This window comes from Portunus trituberculatus, chromosome 23, assembly GCF_017591435.1.
Source record: "Portunus trituberculatus isolate SZX2019 chromosome 23, ASM1759143v1, whole genome shotgun sequence".
In the NCBI taxonomy this organism is placed as follows: Eukaryota; Metazoa; Arthropoda; class Malacostraca; order Decapoda; family Portunidae; genus Portunus; species Portunus trituberculatus.
In genome coordinates this window covers 15277710-15290209 of record NC_059277.1, presented here as the reverse complement: position 1 = coordinate 15290209, position 12500 = coordinate 15277710, and the positions used below count along the sequence as shown (strand labels likewise).

Genomic DNA, 12500 nt, shown 5'->3' with positions numbered 1-12500 from the left:
TATAAGTAAACCATCCATATTCCACATACAAAATCCCTAAAGACAATCCACATAGCCATCCACAAACGAGAAAGCTATCCACATAAAACACATACATTCATTCACCAGTACCACCACCACCACCACTACCACCATCAAAGCAAGGCGACTGTGGTGTCATGCAGTTGCCACTTCCCCCTTGAAGATATAAATTCATCACCACTAACATTAATGCAACACCCAGTTCACCACGCCCACTAGAACACGCCCAGGTGCTCTCTACCCCATCTCTCCCCCCACTAACACCTGCTTTCGTGCCACTAACCCGCGAATACTAAACACAAAGGGGGTAAGTACATGCACGAAAGTACATGCGAGTTAATTTTTTACTGGTATAGTTTCTGGTTTGTTGTCAGTAAGGAGGACAAAGCAATATGTGTTTACTGTAATATTACTTCCTTTACTGCCTGTTCCCTTCTCCTCACCTGTCTCCGTGCAGTCAATTAACCTGTCGGGTGAGGCCACAGATGGACAGAGAGAGAGAGAGAGAGAGAGAGAGAGAGAGAGAGAGAGAGAGAGAGAGAGAGAGAGAGAGAGAGAGAGAGAGAGAGAGAGAGAGAGAGAGTATACTGCATGATTTTTATTACTATAGTTCTCGTTAGATCAGCAACAAAGCAACTGCAACTACATTCCTCTGCTTTAGAAATCGAGTCAATAAATATGAAAAAAAATAAATAAATAAATAGACAAAGAGAGAGAAAGATAGAGAGACGAGGCAGCACCGTATCACTTTTTTTTCTATAGTTTCTCGTTTGATCAGCAACACACACTAACTACCACTGCATTCCTCTGCTTTAGAAGTCGAATAAATAAAAGAAACAGTAGGAAATGGACACAGAAAGAGAGAGAGAGGGAGAGAAAAGAAGCGAAAACAATGAACGATTTTTATTACTTTAGTCTCTCGTTTGATCAGCAACAGGAAGCAACTAACACAACATTCCTTTAGATACTGAGTAAATAGAAGGAAATGCATTGATTCTCCCTCTCAGATTACTGCAAAGGGCGGCCTGTCTGTGTGTCTGTGTGTGTGCAGGGAGGGAGACAAGCAGAGGCGCATATGCTAGATAGAAGAGCCTGAAGCAACACCAGCAACGGCCTGAGAATAAATGAAGTGTGGTAGGGCTATTGATCTTCCGTCTTGTGATGTCAGCCCCGCCCCGCCACTCCCCGCCACTCCCCGCCCCGCCCCGCCCCCGTCTAGCCACGAGCAAGGTGACAAGCAACATTTCAAAGTTTCCCGCACACTCCTCCTCTTCCTCTTCCTCTTCCCTTTTTACTCCTGTCAAATTTGTCTTTTTTATCTAAACTCAAAGTTGTGTTTTTAACTTTTTTTTTTTTTGTATGATTGACACTAAATGGTTTCTGTCCTATTTCTTCGTTGTCTCTCTCCTCTTCCTCTTTCCCCCAGTCAAACCTCTTTTTTTTCAGACAGTTACTTGAATTGGTGTAAAAATGTGCATGTTTCCTATTTCCTCTTCCTTGCCTTGCCCTTCCGCTCCTCCTCCTCATCCGCCTCTCTCTCTCTCTCTCTCTCTCTCTCTCTCTCTCTCTCTCTCTCTCTCTCTCTCTCTCACTAAAACCAATTTTTTCCCACGGCAGTCATCCGAAGTGGCCTAAAAGTGTTTATTTCCTATTTCTCCCAGAAGAGGAAACAATTTTGCGTTAACTTTCTCAATGTGTCGTTTCTCCTTTGTCAATGTTCAGAGAAAAGAGAGAAGGTGAGAGTATAATGCTGTATCTATAACCTGTAGTACAAGGAGAATGCCTGGAAAAAGAGATGTCATAAAGATCAAATTTGTGTAAGCAGTGAAATGTTTATGAGGCGGCGGCTTAGCATGAATACCACATACACACACACGTACACTATTCAATACACGACACGAGGCAGACCACAAGTACGTACCTAATGTCTCTGCCTCCCCCACGAGTCATATTCATCTGACCTACATACCACAACCTTACGCTTTGCCTCCATAACCGTGTCTTACCTACGGGAGGAGTGTTCTTTGACTCCTTCAGTACCATGACGCGTTTTCATATTCACTCTGCTTACTATCTGGTGATTTTATACAGCTTCAGAAACTTATGTGGGGGAGTAAGATAGTGAAGACTGGATGTTAATCTTCTGACCTCCATTGACTCTTCCCAATGTCAATAAAATGTTCTAATCTCAAGGTACAATTGTATTCCAGTATTGAAGAGGTTAACCTTTCCTCCTCTTTTGTTCAGTATTCTTAACAGGCTCTAGTGGAGGTCATTCTTAAACGTTTCTTTCTCTTTTGTGCAATATCTTTAACTGTGGAAGTCATTCTTAAACATTTCTTCCTGTTTTGTCAAGTATTCTTAACTGTGGAGGTCATTCTTAAACATTCCTTCTTCTTTTGTTCAGTATCTTTAGCAGGCTCTAGTGAACGTTAATGGTGCGTTCAAGAGTGCTTTCATTATTCCAAGTGATAATTTAACAGGATGTATTGAAAGTTATTGGTGTATTTCTTCAAGGTGTTTTCATTTATTTTAGTGATTGTTCAGTAAAGTGTAGTGGAAGTTACTGATGGTTTCAAGGATGTTTTTTTTGTATTTTTTTGTGAAAGTTTATTAAGGTGTGGTGGATGTTACTGGTGTTTTCAAGGATGCGTTCATATCTTTTAGTGATAGTTTAGTAAAGTGCAGCGGAAGTTACTGATGTTTTCTTTTTTCTTCAAAGGTGTTTTCATATCTTTTAGTGATAATTTAGTAAAGTGTAGTGGAAGTTATTGGTGTTTACAAGGGTGTTTTCATGTTTTTAAGTGTAAGTTTATTAAGGTGGAGTGGAAGTTACTGGTGTTTTCAAGGGTGTTTCTTATCGCTTTGGTGACAGTAAAACAGGGTGTATCGGAAGTTACTGGTGTTTTAGAAGATCTTTTCATGAAACTAGTAGTAGTCTAACTAATTCAGCACCGTCAACGAGAAAACATCCAGGAAAACCAAACTTATCATCACTATGGCATTCGAAAATAGTCTTGATATGAGAGAAAGAGAACAGAATAGTTAAGAACAAGTGCCTTAATACTTAACCAAAATAAAGACAAAAGACATACTGCTTAAAGTACACGAATCGGTAACATAATTGCGAGAGAAACTAACAAGGTATCTAGACTAATTTCCTACGATAACTGTTCACGTTTACTCCAAGTCCTCCCACCCTGACCAGTAAAATGTAAGTAAGACGAAATGTGCAACCAACACGACTACTTAATTTGAAAGCTACAGGTAAGTACGGGTTATCTAAGACCAATTTCCTTCCATAACTGTTCGCGTGTCATACTTTACCTTTCCTCTCCAGCCGCTAAGGAGCAAGACGGCACCATAATACGATCTCACAGTAATGACCAAGGAAATACAAGCTTGTTTTTTCTTATACATGGGGAATCTAACACTGTACTTTCCTTCCATAAATGTTCAGGTATCATAATTATTTTTTTCTGCTTGAACAACTATGGGACCGGTGAATATTCAACCTATGAGTACAAATAAAGATATACAAACTTATTCTTTAACTTATACGGAGGATCTAATACTACAGTTTCTTTCATAAATGTTTGCATATATACCCTTTCACTTCAACAATTCCAAAAAGAACATACTTAAGCCCAATACAAAACTAAATACACCTCTAATATAACTCCTAAAGAAACACACGGAGGTTATTTTGCAAGCACGAAACATTTAATGACATTCTCGTTTCAAATCTTCACTTTTCTACTCTGACTGCTGCACAAACATAATGAAACCCAAATAAGCAAAATAAGTACAGGTTTATTCCTACTACCGACGATTTGCAAGCCAAGTGGTCCGTTCTTTTTCAAGCACATGGCGATTTTTATCACTGTGAATTCATATCTTAACTTTTTCTGAGCGAATACTGAGCAAACTAAAGCGAGACCCAAATATGCAGTCTCAGTGTATTGTTTTAATTCTTTAAGGCAAAAATATATGTCAGATGGTCGCTTTTTTTAAACGTTTACCACTTAATACAAATTTGTCCTCGTGTAGCTTTTTTTTTTTCATTCTTAACCTCTCAGTACCATTATACGTTTTCCTTATTCATTCTGGTTAATATTAAGCGATTTTATACAGCTTCAGAAACTTATGTATTAAAACAGTGAAGACTCTGGCCATTAATCTTCTGACCTCCATAGAACATTCCTAATGCAAATAAAATCAAGGTAAAAATGTGTCTCAGTATCGAAGGACTTAATTTTTCCACACTAAGCAATAAGCAAACACAGCGAGACCCAAATGTGCCGGCCCGGTGTAGTTTTAGTTCCACAACTCGAGTGTTACAAGCCAAGTGACAGCTTCTTTTCAAAAGTGTAGAAACGGATTCAACCTTCGATTCGAGTGGTGTTCTTTTCACTGTCAAACATACCTTACAAAACACATGGTCGCAAAATAATTTCAATCTCGTTACTGAAGCTATATCACCGCATTTCTATAAACACGTAGCATCTAATAACACTTTTGTATTGCATTCTATATCTTATATATATATATATATATATATATATATATATATATATATATATATATATATATATATATATATATATATATATATATATATATATATATATATATATATATATATATATATATATATATATATATATATATATACGAACACTGCAGAATTGTGAGCATAACCATTGAAACCATTATCTTAACCATTAAATTTTAACCCTTAGAGAAAACTTAATTCCAAATACAAGAGTGCATGTGACGAGGGTATTTAACCATTTCAGTACTGGGGCGTATTTTACCATGAGTTTGAGTATAATTAAACTATTCTATGTACATTAGGAAGGTCTATGGAGGTCAGACGATTAATAGCCAGAATCTTCACTATTTCAATACCCACACAAGTTTCTGAAGCTGTATAAAATCACTAAGTAGAATAAATATGAAAACGCGTCATAGCACTGACCTAACCTTACCTAACCTGGCCTAACCTAACCTAACCAGCTAAAACATACAAACTAAGTCGATAGTTCCTTTCAAACACAGCATCACCTGACAGTCAGCGTATTCAAGGCAGTGCAAAGGGGTCTGATGAACGGAATGGGATGTTTCGGCGCTTCAAGGCAGAAGACTGACGCGGGTGATGGATGAGGAGCACGGGGCGACATCACAGGCACGGAGAGATCGGTGTGGGGTGAGGCGAAATTGTCAGTAGCACAAAGAAAACGAACGCACGGCCATCCTTTCTTATTTATAACTCCTCTGCCCTCTCCCCCTCCTCCCTTGTCTTTTTTTCTCTCTCTCTGATTCTTCTACTTGTCCCACATAAACCTAGTACTATTTTCATTTCTTTTCTTTTTTTAACAGAATGTGCAAAAATTACGTTCCCAGACAAATGGACTTCAAGAACCAATATACTAACATCATTTCACCTCAGACAATGCAAAGTAAACTAGACCATTACATTTCGTCCAATACTCGTAAAAAAACAAAAAACTGGAGGATCTCAGAAGGCCCCAGAGAGGTAAAACTGACATAAGAACCAGTACATGAATTCCTCTAACCCATTACGAGTACCTCAGCTCAGAAAATATAAACCAGAGAGAGTATAATATTTTTCCACAAAAACCACAACAACAACAGCTGGAGAAGTTCATACACTAGCGAAGTAATACATAAGAAGATTAACAACAAATACTTCAACTCCTCTTCATTATCTAACCCCCAAATGTGCAAAACTATCTCAATACACAAAAAAAACGAAAGATAACGGGCGGGGAGGACAAAATACGTGTGTGTAGGGGCGGGGCGGGGGCGAGAAACAAGGGGAGGAACAGGGAGTAAGTAACAGGGTATAGCGGAGAGGAGAGGGAGGGAGAGGGGAGCAGCGGGGAGGAGAGGGGAGCTAATGTCGGGTTACAGGGAGTGTTGAGGCAGCCGACAACCTATGTTTAGGTGATCCCTTGCAGCGATGACGCCTATGCCAGCCACCGTACACCCGCGACCTTCAAAATGCATAACAAAATAAACCATTGCTCGCCGCCCCTCACACCCGCTGGGGCCAAAAATGTGCAGTGGTGGTGGTGGTATCTGGGGGTGGTTGCGGTGTCGGTGTTTATAACCGTGAGAGAGAGAGAGAGAGAGAGAGAGAGAGAGAGAGAGAGAGAGAGAGAGAGAGAGAGAGAGAGAGAGAGAGAGAGAGAGAGATTAAAGGAAACAAAATGAGAAAGGAACACATGTTTTTATGCTTAAAACAGATATTTTCGAGAGAGAGAGAGAGAGAGAGAGAGAGAGAGAGAGAGAGAGATTGTTCATGGAAATCCACGCAGTTTCTCTGACTCACCTAAACAAACCAAACAATTTTCATCCTTACAGAATCTTGTCATTGAATATTCACACGACACATCACACAAGCTGGCCTTCTTCTCCTCCTCCTCCTCCTCCTTCTCCTCCTCCTCCTCCTCCTCCTCCTCCTCCTCCTCCTCCTCCTCTTCTTCTTCTTCCTCTCCCTCTTCTTCTTCTTCTTCTTCTTCTTCTTCTTCTTCTTCTTCTTCTTCTTCTTCTCCTCCTCCTCCTCCTTCTCCTCCTCTTCCTTCCTCCTCCTCCACCTTCTTAGGTCAAACACAAAGCAGCAGCAGATCCGTTGGTCGCTATCCTTCTCTCCTATTTACTTTCCTGTCTCCTCCTTGTAGAAAATCTTTAAAATATTCCTAACGTTGCAAACTCTACATCAATTTTCTTACGCATTCATATTTTCGCCCCACAAAAAAATAATATTAATCTTCTCTATCGTCATCTTCCTTCTGAAATGTATTAAAACACCAAAAACTTTCCTAAATCCTCTTTTCTTTAGTTCAAATCCCTTTCATACTCCTCCTCTTTTCAAAAACTTTCTAAAGCTTGACGAATCTCTATAAAAAATCAACAGTTCATTATTAAGATCTTACTTTCTTAAGCCGTGGTACAGTGGAACCATGCGTGCACGGGTTCGAATCCTGTCCACAGTCCGAGTGTAGTTGGGCTTCCTCACTCAGGGCAATGGTTTCCTAGCGGGTGGGCTTTGAGATAGGAGGCACCCCAAAAATTATCCCCTTTACCCCATAAATTACCGTAAAAACCCCACATGGTATAAAGAAAAAAAAAAAAAAAAAAATCCCTTCAGTATCATGAGTTTCCATATTCATTCTGTTTACCAGTTGATGATTTTATACAGCTTCAGAAACCTACGTGTGGGATTGAAATAGTGAAGACTCTGACCATTAACCTTCTGACCTCCATAGACCCTTGCTAATGTCAATAAAATGGTCTAATCGTACACAAATCTCAAGGTAAAAAAATGAACCAATACTGAATTGGTTAAATACTCTGATAGAAAAATGTTACACCCTAAACTTTCCATATTTTTTCCTCTATCAAAACAAAAATCACTCAAAAAAAGGTACATCGGAGAAAGAAAAGAAAAAATAAACACTCACAAAAAGGTGGATGGGAGAAAGAAAAGAAAAAAAAACCACTATACTCATATCCTATCTTATCATCTATATCAATTCTTCGCCCTGTTTCCTTTTCCTCGCCTTTACTTTCCTTACTTTTTCTTACTCTAGACTAAACACTGAAGCTTCAAACAAACAGGGATTCATAAAGGTGTGTCGCTTTTTCCCCCTTCCTTTGTGTTCCTTCTATCGCTTGCTGTTTGCTTTCCCTCTGGTCTGTCGCTGTTACTTGTTCTTCATTTGTGTTTCTCGCTCTGCTGCTGTTTGCTCCACCTTTCAGTTCCCTCGCGCTTGCCCTGTTGACTCCTCCCTACCTCGATATATTTACTTAGAGATTGTTCTTCCTTTGTGTTCCTTGTTGTCCCTTTACCGCTTTAACACTCCTTACGTTTCTTTTGTGTTTCTCTCTCTCTCTCTCTCTCTCTCTCTCTCTCTCTCTCTCTCTCTCTCTCTCTCTCGCATTAGTTCAGTTGTTTTACTTTCACCCGTTCTGTTTCACTCTTCCTTGTGCCTTCCTTCTCTCTCTCTCTCTCTCTCTCTCTCTCTCTCTCTCTCTCTCTCTCTCTCTCTCTCTCTCTCTCTCTCTCTCTCTCTCTCTCATTAGTTCAATTGTTTTACTCTCATCCTTTCTGTTTCACTCTTCCTTGTTCTTTCTTTGTATTCCCTTATGTCTGTCTGTCTCTCTCTCTCTCTCTCTCTCTCTCTCTCTCTCTCTCTCTCTCTCTCTCCTCCCCGATATATTTACCTTACAGCTTCGTCATTAGTTCAGTTGTCCCTTACACTGTGCGCCTCGCCGGCTTTGAGGATTAGCCAACTTGTCCGGGAAGTCTAAAAGTGGAGGGTTAAGATGGAACATATACTCTCTCTCTCTCTCTCTCTCTCTCTCTCTCTCTCTCTCTCTCTCTCTCTCTCTCTCTCTCTCTCTCTCTCTCTCTGGCTTTGTTAGTTTATGTTTAGCTGATCTTGTGTGTGTGTGTGTGTGTGTGTGTGTGTGTGTGTGTGTGTGTGTGTGTGTGTGTGTGTGTGTGTGTTTCTTGAGAGTAGGTTCTCTCTCTCTCTCTCTCTCTCTCTCTCTCTCTCTCTCTCTCTCTCTCTCTCTCTCTGGTTAATTTCCAAGCACATTTTTTTTTCTCCTCTAGTTCAAGTTTAAGCTTCGCTAATTTATAATAGAACATACGTCTCTCTCTCTCTCTCTCTCTCTCTCTCTCTCTCTCTCTCTCTCTCTCTCTCTCTCTCTCTCTCTCTCTCTCTCTTTCAGTTTATACACCAGAACAAACAAGAGAGGCAGAGAAATTAGCAAAAATCACTCAGTTCCTCCTCCTCCTCCTCCTCCTCCTCCTCCTCCTCCTCCTCTTCCTCTTGTTCTTGTTCATTTTACTTCACCACTACCACCACCAGCACAACCACCATCTCCTCATCCTTGTTCTCTTTCTTCTCTTTCTCTTGTTCTTGTTCTTTCTCCTCCTCATCCATCACCATCACCTTCACCTCCTCCTCCTCCTCCTCCTCTTAGTCTTTTCAGAATGTAATCCTTTCAGTACCAGGCAATGACTAAGCTTCACACAATCACTATTATTACTCAGAAAAGAAGAATGAAGATATGACGGTAAATGATAGTAATAAATGAGTAATTATGAATAGACTTTATTATATGCTTAAGGTTTTCAAATTTGTGTTACTCGTCCCTCCATCTTCTTGACTGACTCTCTCTCTCTCTCTCTCTCTCTCTCTCTCTCTCTCTCTCTCTCTCTCTCTCTCTCTCTCTGGAGCTCCCTACCTGTGTCTGTATTTCCAGCTTCCTATTACTTGTCTATATTTAAGAGGGTGGGTATCAAGACATGCATCCCTTTCTTTTGGCTAACTCTATCAGACCTCTATGGGTACTGGCAACTAGGTGGGCCTTTATTCATTTATTTTTTTCCCTTTGGCCAGTTGTTTCCTCTTACATAAAAAAATATATCACTACACATACCTGAAATACAAATCCTCCAATTGCATTCTGAATAAAAGTCTCTTCATACAGAGCCAATGAAAGGTTACTCAATAAAAAGTACAAGAAAAACGTAAAAAAAACGTAAGAGGAAACTTCAAGAGAAACACAGAATTAACTCCCATATTTTTTCAACCATTTCCAACTTCCTTCTTCTTAAAACCCACCATTAGCGGTACACGTGGCAGTTCCTCACCGGTTAAAACATCCTCACCTCCTATTCTATTTATTCATTCTTTTGCGCATTAATTCTAGCTGTTGTAAGGTGAGCGCTCCACGAGGACGTGTCTTCCACCAGGGCCAGACGAGTGTGAGTGATGTGTGCGAGTGTGTAGTGCTTTGTCTGGGTCGCCGCCCCGTGTGGGATTATCTGCCTGGTGCATACGACCATATTCTAAATCACTTCTGCTTGCATCACCGCTAAATTCTCAGCCTCTCATTGTCGTGACACTGTTCTAAGGTGGTTTATGGGGCGTTCTAGAGACAAATTGGTAAGATTTCTGGTATATGAGCACGAGAAACACCATGAAAAGCCATTCAAAATAGAGCAGAGCGTTTGAGAATACTGGCTATAAATAGATAGACACAATGAGAAAACACTTCCTCAGTACACACCTGAATGATGAAAAAGCAAAAACTGTGTACCTCATTTAATTTCACTTGAGGATTAACACTTTTCAAAACAGTTTACCAGTTTCCAGTGTATCTTTCATCCCGTATACCAAGTTAGAGTCTTCCCATTGGTAGGGGTACGTATTAATAGCGGCAGTGTCCAGGGCCGCCTCAAGGTGCACCCGGGAAGTTAATGAACCCAGGTAGGAGCAGCACGTGAGTCAGGGCGTGAGGAAGGAAGGCGCCTGGTGGTCTTAAATGAGCCACCTGGGTCTAATAAAGGGGATTTTTTTTATACCTCTTTCAATGTGCCGCAACGAGAGAGAGAGAGAGAGAGAGAGAGAGAGAGAGAGAGAGAGAGAGAGAGAGAGAGAAACACTCAGACAGACAGGTAGATAGACACAAAGATATATGCATATAAATAAATGCAGAGAGAGAGAGAGAGAGAGAGAGAGAGAGAGAGAGAGAGAGAGAGAGAGAGAGAGAGAGAGAGAGAGAGAGAGAGTGCAGGCTTCCTCGTGTTCAGGCGCCTAATCGGAAACGCCATGAGTCACGAATTGCTTGGCTTCCTGTAATAAACTTTACTTCACGACGCCACACGAATCAATTTGCAGTGCCCTGTCGCCGCCTGGGAGGGCCAACACAAGGGAACAGAAAGGAAGAACAGGAAATCCAGTAGCAACAGCATATATATTGTCCCCACTAAGATGGTGATAAGGGATACAATTTTGAGTTTAACGAAATGAGAGGTTTAGAAAAATGAGATAGGTGTGTGTGTGTGTGTGTGTGTGTGTGTGTGTGTGTGTGTGTGTGTGTGTGTGTGTGTGTGTGTGTGTGTGTGTGTGTAATTCACCTCGGTCGTCTGCTGGTTACCCAGCCAGTCTTCCCCATTACGGAGCGAGCTCAGAGCTCATAGACCGATCTTCGGGTAGGACTGAGACCACAACACACTCCACACACCGGGAAAGCGAGGCCACAACCCCTCGAGTTACATCCCGTACCTATTTACTGCTAGGTGAACAGGGGCCACACATTAAGAGGCTTGCCCATTTGCCTCGCCGCCCCGGGACTCGAACCCGGCCCTCTCGATTGTGAGTCGAGCGTGCTAACCACTACACGACGCGGTGTGTGTGTGTGTGTGTGTGTGTGTGTGTGTGTGTGTGTGTGTGTGTGTGTGTGTGTGTGTGTGTTTCAGTGTCTACCCGTCCGTCTGTCTGTCTGCCATTCTGTTTACACAAAGTTCTCGTTACAAAGTACACCACCCTTGTCATTTTTCTAATAACACAACTTTTGCGATCTTGACACACACACAAACACGAAAAAAAATAACAACAAAAAAAAAAAAACAAGAAGGCTACAGTATAAAGATATCGTCACGTCCTCCATTCATCAATCAATCTATCTGTCTATTTATTTATCTATTTCCTCGTGTGTTTGTGTCTTTCAATCAACGGCAATCAGTCACCCAATAAACACCACCATTTGCTTGTTTATTCTTGGTCGCATGAGTATCAATAGAATAATTACTCGGTATATTTCTTTATGTAAGTTATACGTATATATTATTTTATTGATTTAGTAAGGTAGTCTCTCTCTCTCTCTCTCTCTCTCTCTCTCTCTCTCTCTCTCTCTCTCTCTCTCTCTCCAAAACAAAACCAAAACAGCTCCTCCCTCTATTTCTAGTTTCTATTTTCTCCTTCGCTTTATCGCATCTATCAACACTTCCAACTTCTCCACCACCACTACCACCACCACCACCACCACCACCACCACCACCTCCTCCTCGTCATCTCATCCTCCATTAATCATAATCACTCAGAATAAATAACTTAGACTCAAACGCTTGTCCTCCTCGGCCGCAGCAAATGAGTCTCCGGGAAGGATAACAAACAGACTGAACCCAAACACGGCCCAGTGATACAAGGCAAGGCGCGATCAACACCACTCTTGAACTCCCAACGCAAATAATAAACAGATCGCCAGAGGAAGACAAGGCAAGGAGAACGAGACACAAACAGATGATGCTCCAGTGTATATGTTTGGGATTGCGCGCACACACACACACACACACACACACACACACACACACACACACACACACACACACACAGACAGGGATGGAAGATCACAGCCACGTACACACATGCACAGTCTCAGTCTCTCTCTCTCTCTCTCTCTCTCTCTCTCTCTCTCTCTCTCTCTCTCTCTCAAGACAGACACTCTATAAATATAACTCTCTCTCTCTCTCTCTCTCTCTCTCTCTCTCTCTCTCTCTCTCTCTCTCTATAAATATACACGACATTCTATAAATACAAAGAAAAATATTTAACCACGAAGTATTTTTTCTGTTAATTTTATCTGTTCATTAA

General features: G+C 41.0%; 1 protein-coding gene and 1 long non-coding RNA gene across 2 annotated transcripts in view; both read right to left on the bottom strand.

Moving 5' to 3' along the window:
* LOC123507951 (mothers against decapentaplegic homolog 6-like) overlaps positions 1 to 12500 on the bottom strand; it is a 157485-nt gene that overhangs the window by 91023 nt on the left and 53962 nt on the right. The window lies entirely within an intron of this gene.
* LOC123507953 overlaps positions 1 to 12500 on the bottom strand; it is a 14672-nt gene that overhangs the window by 809 nt on the left and 1363 nt on the right. The window lies entirely within an intron of this gene.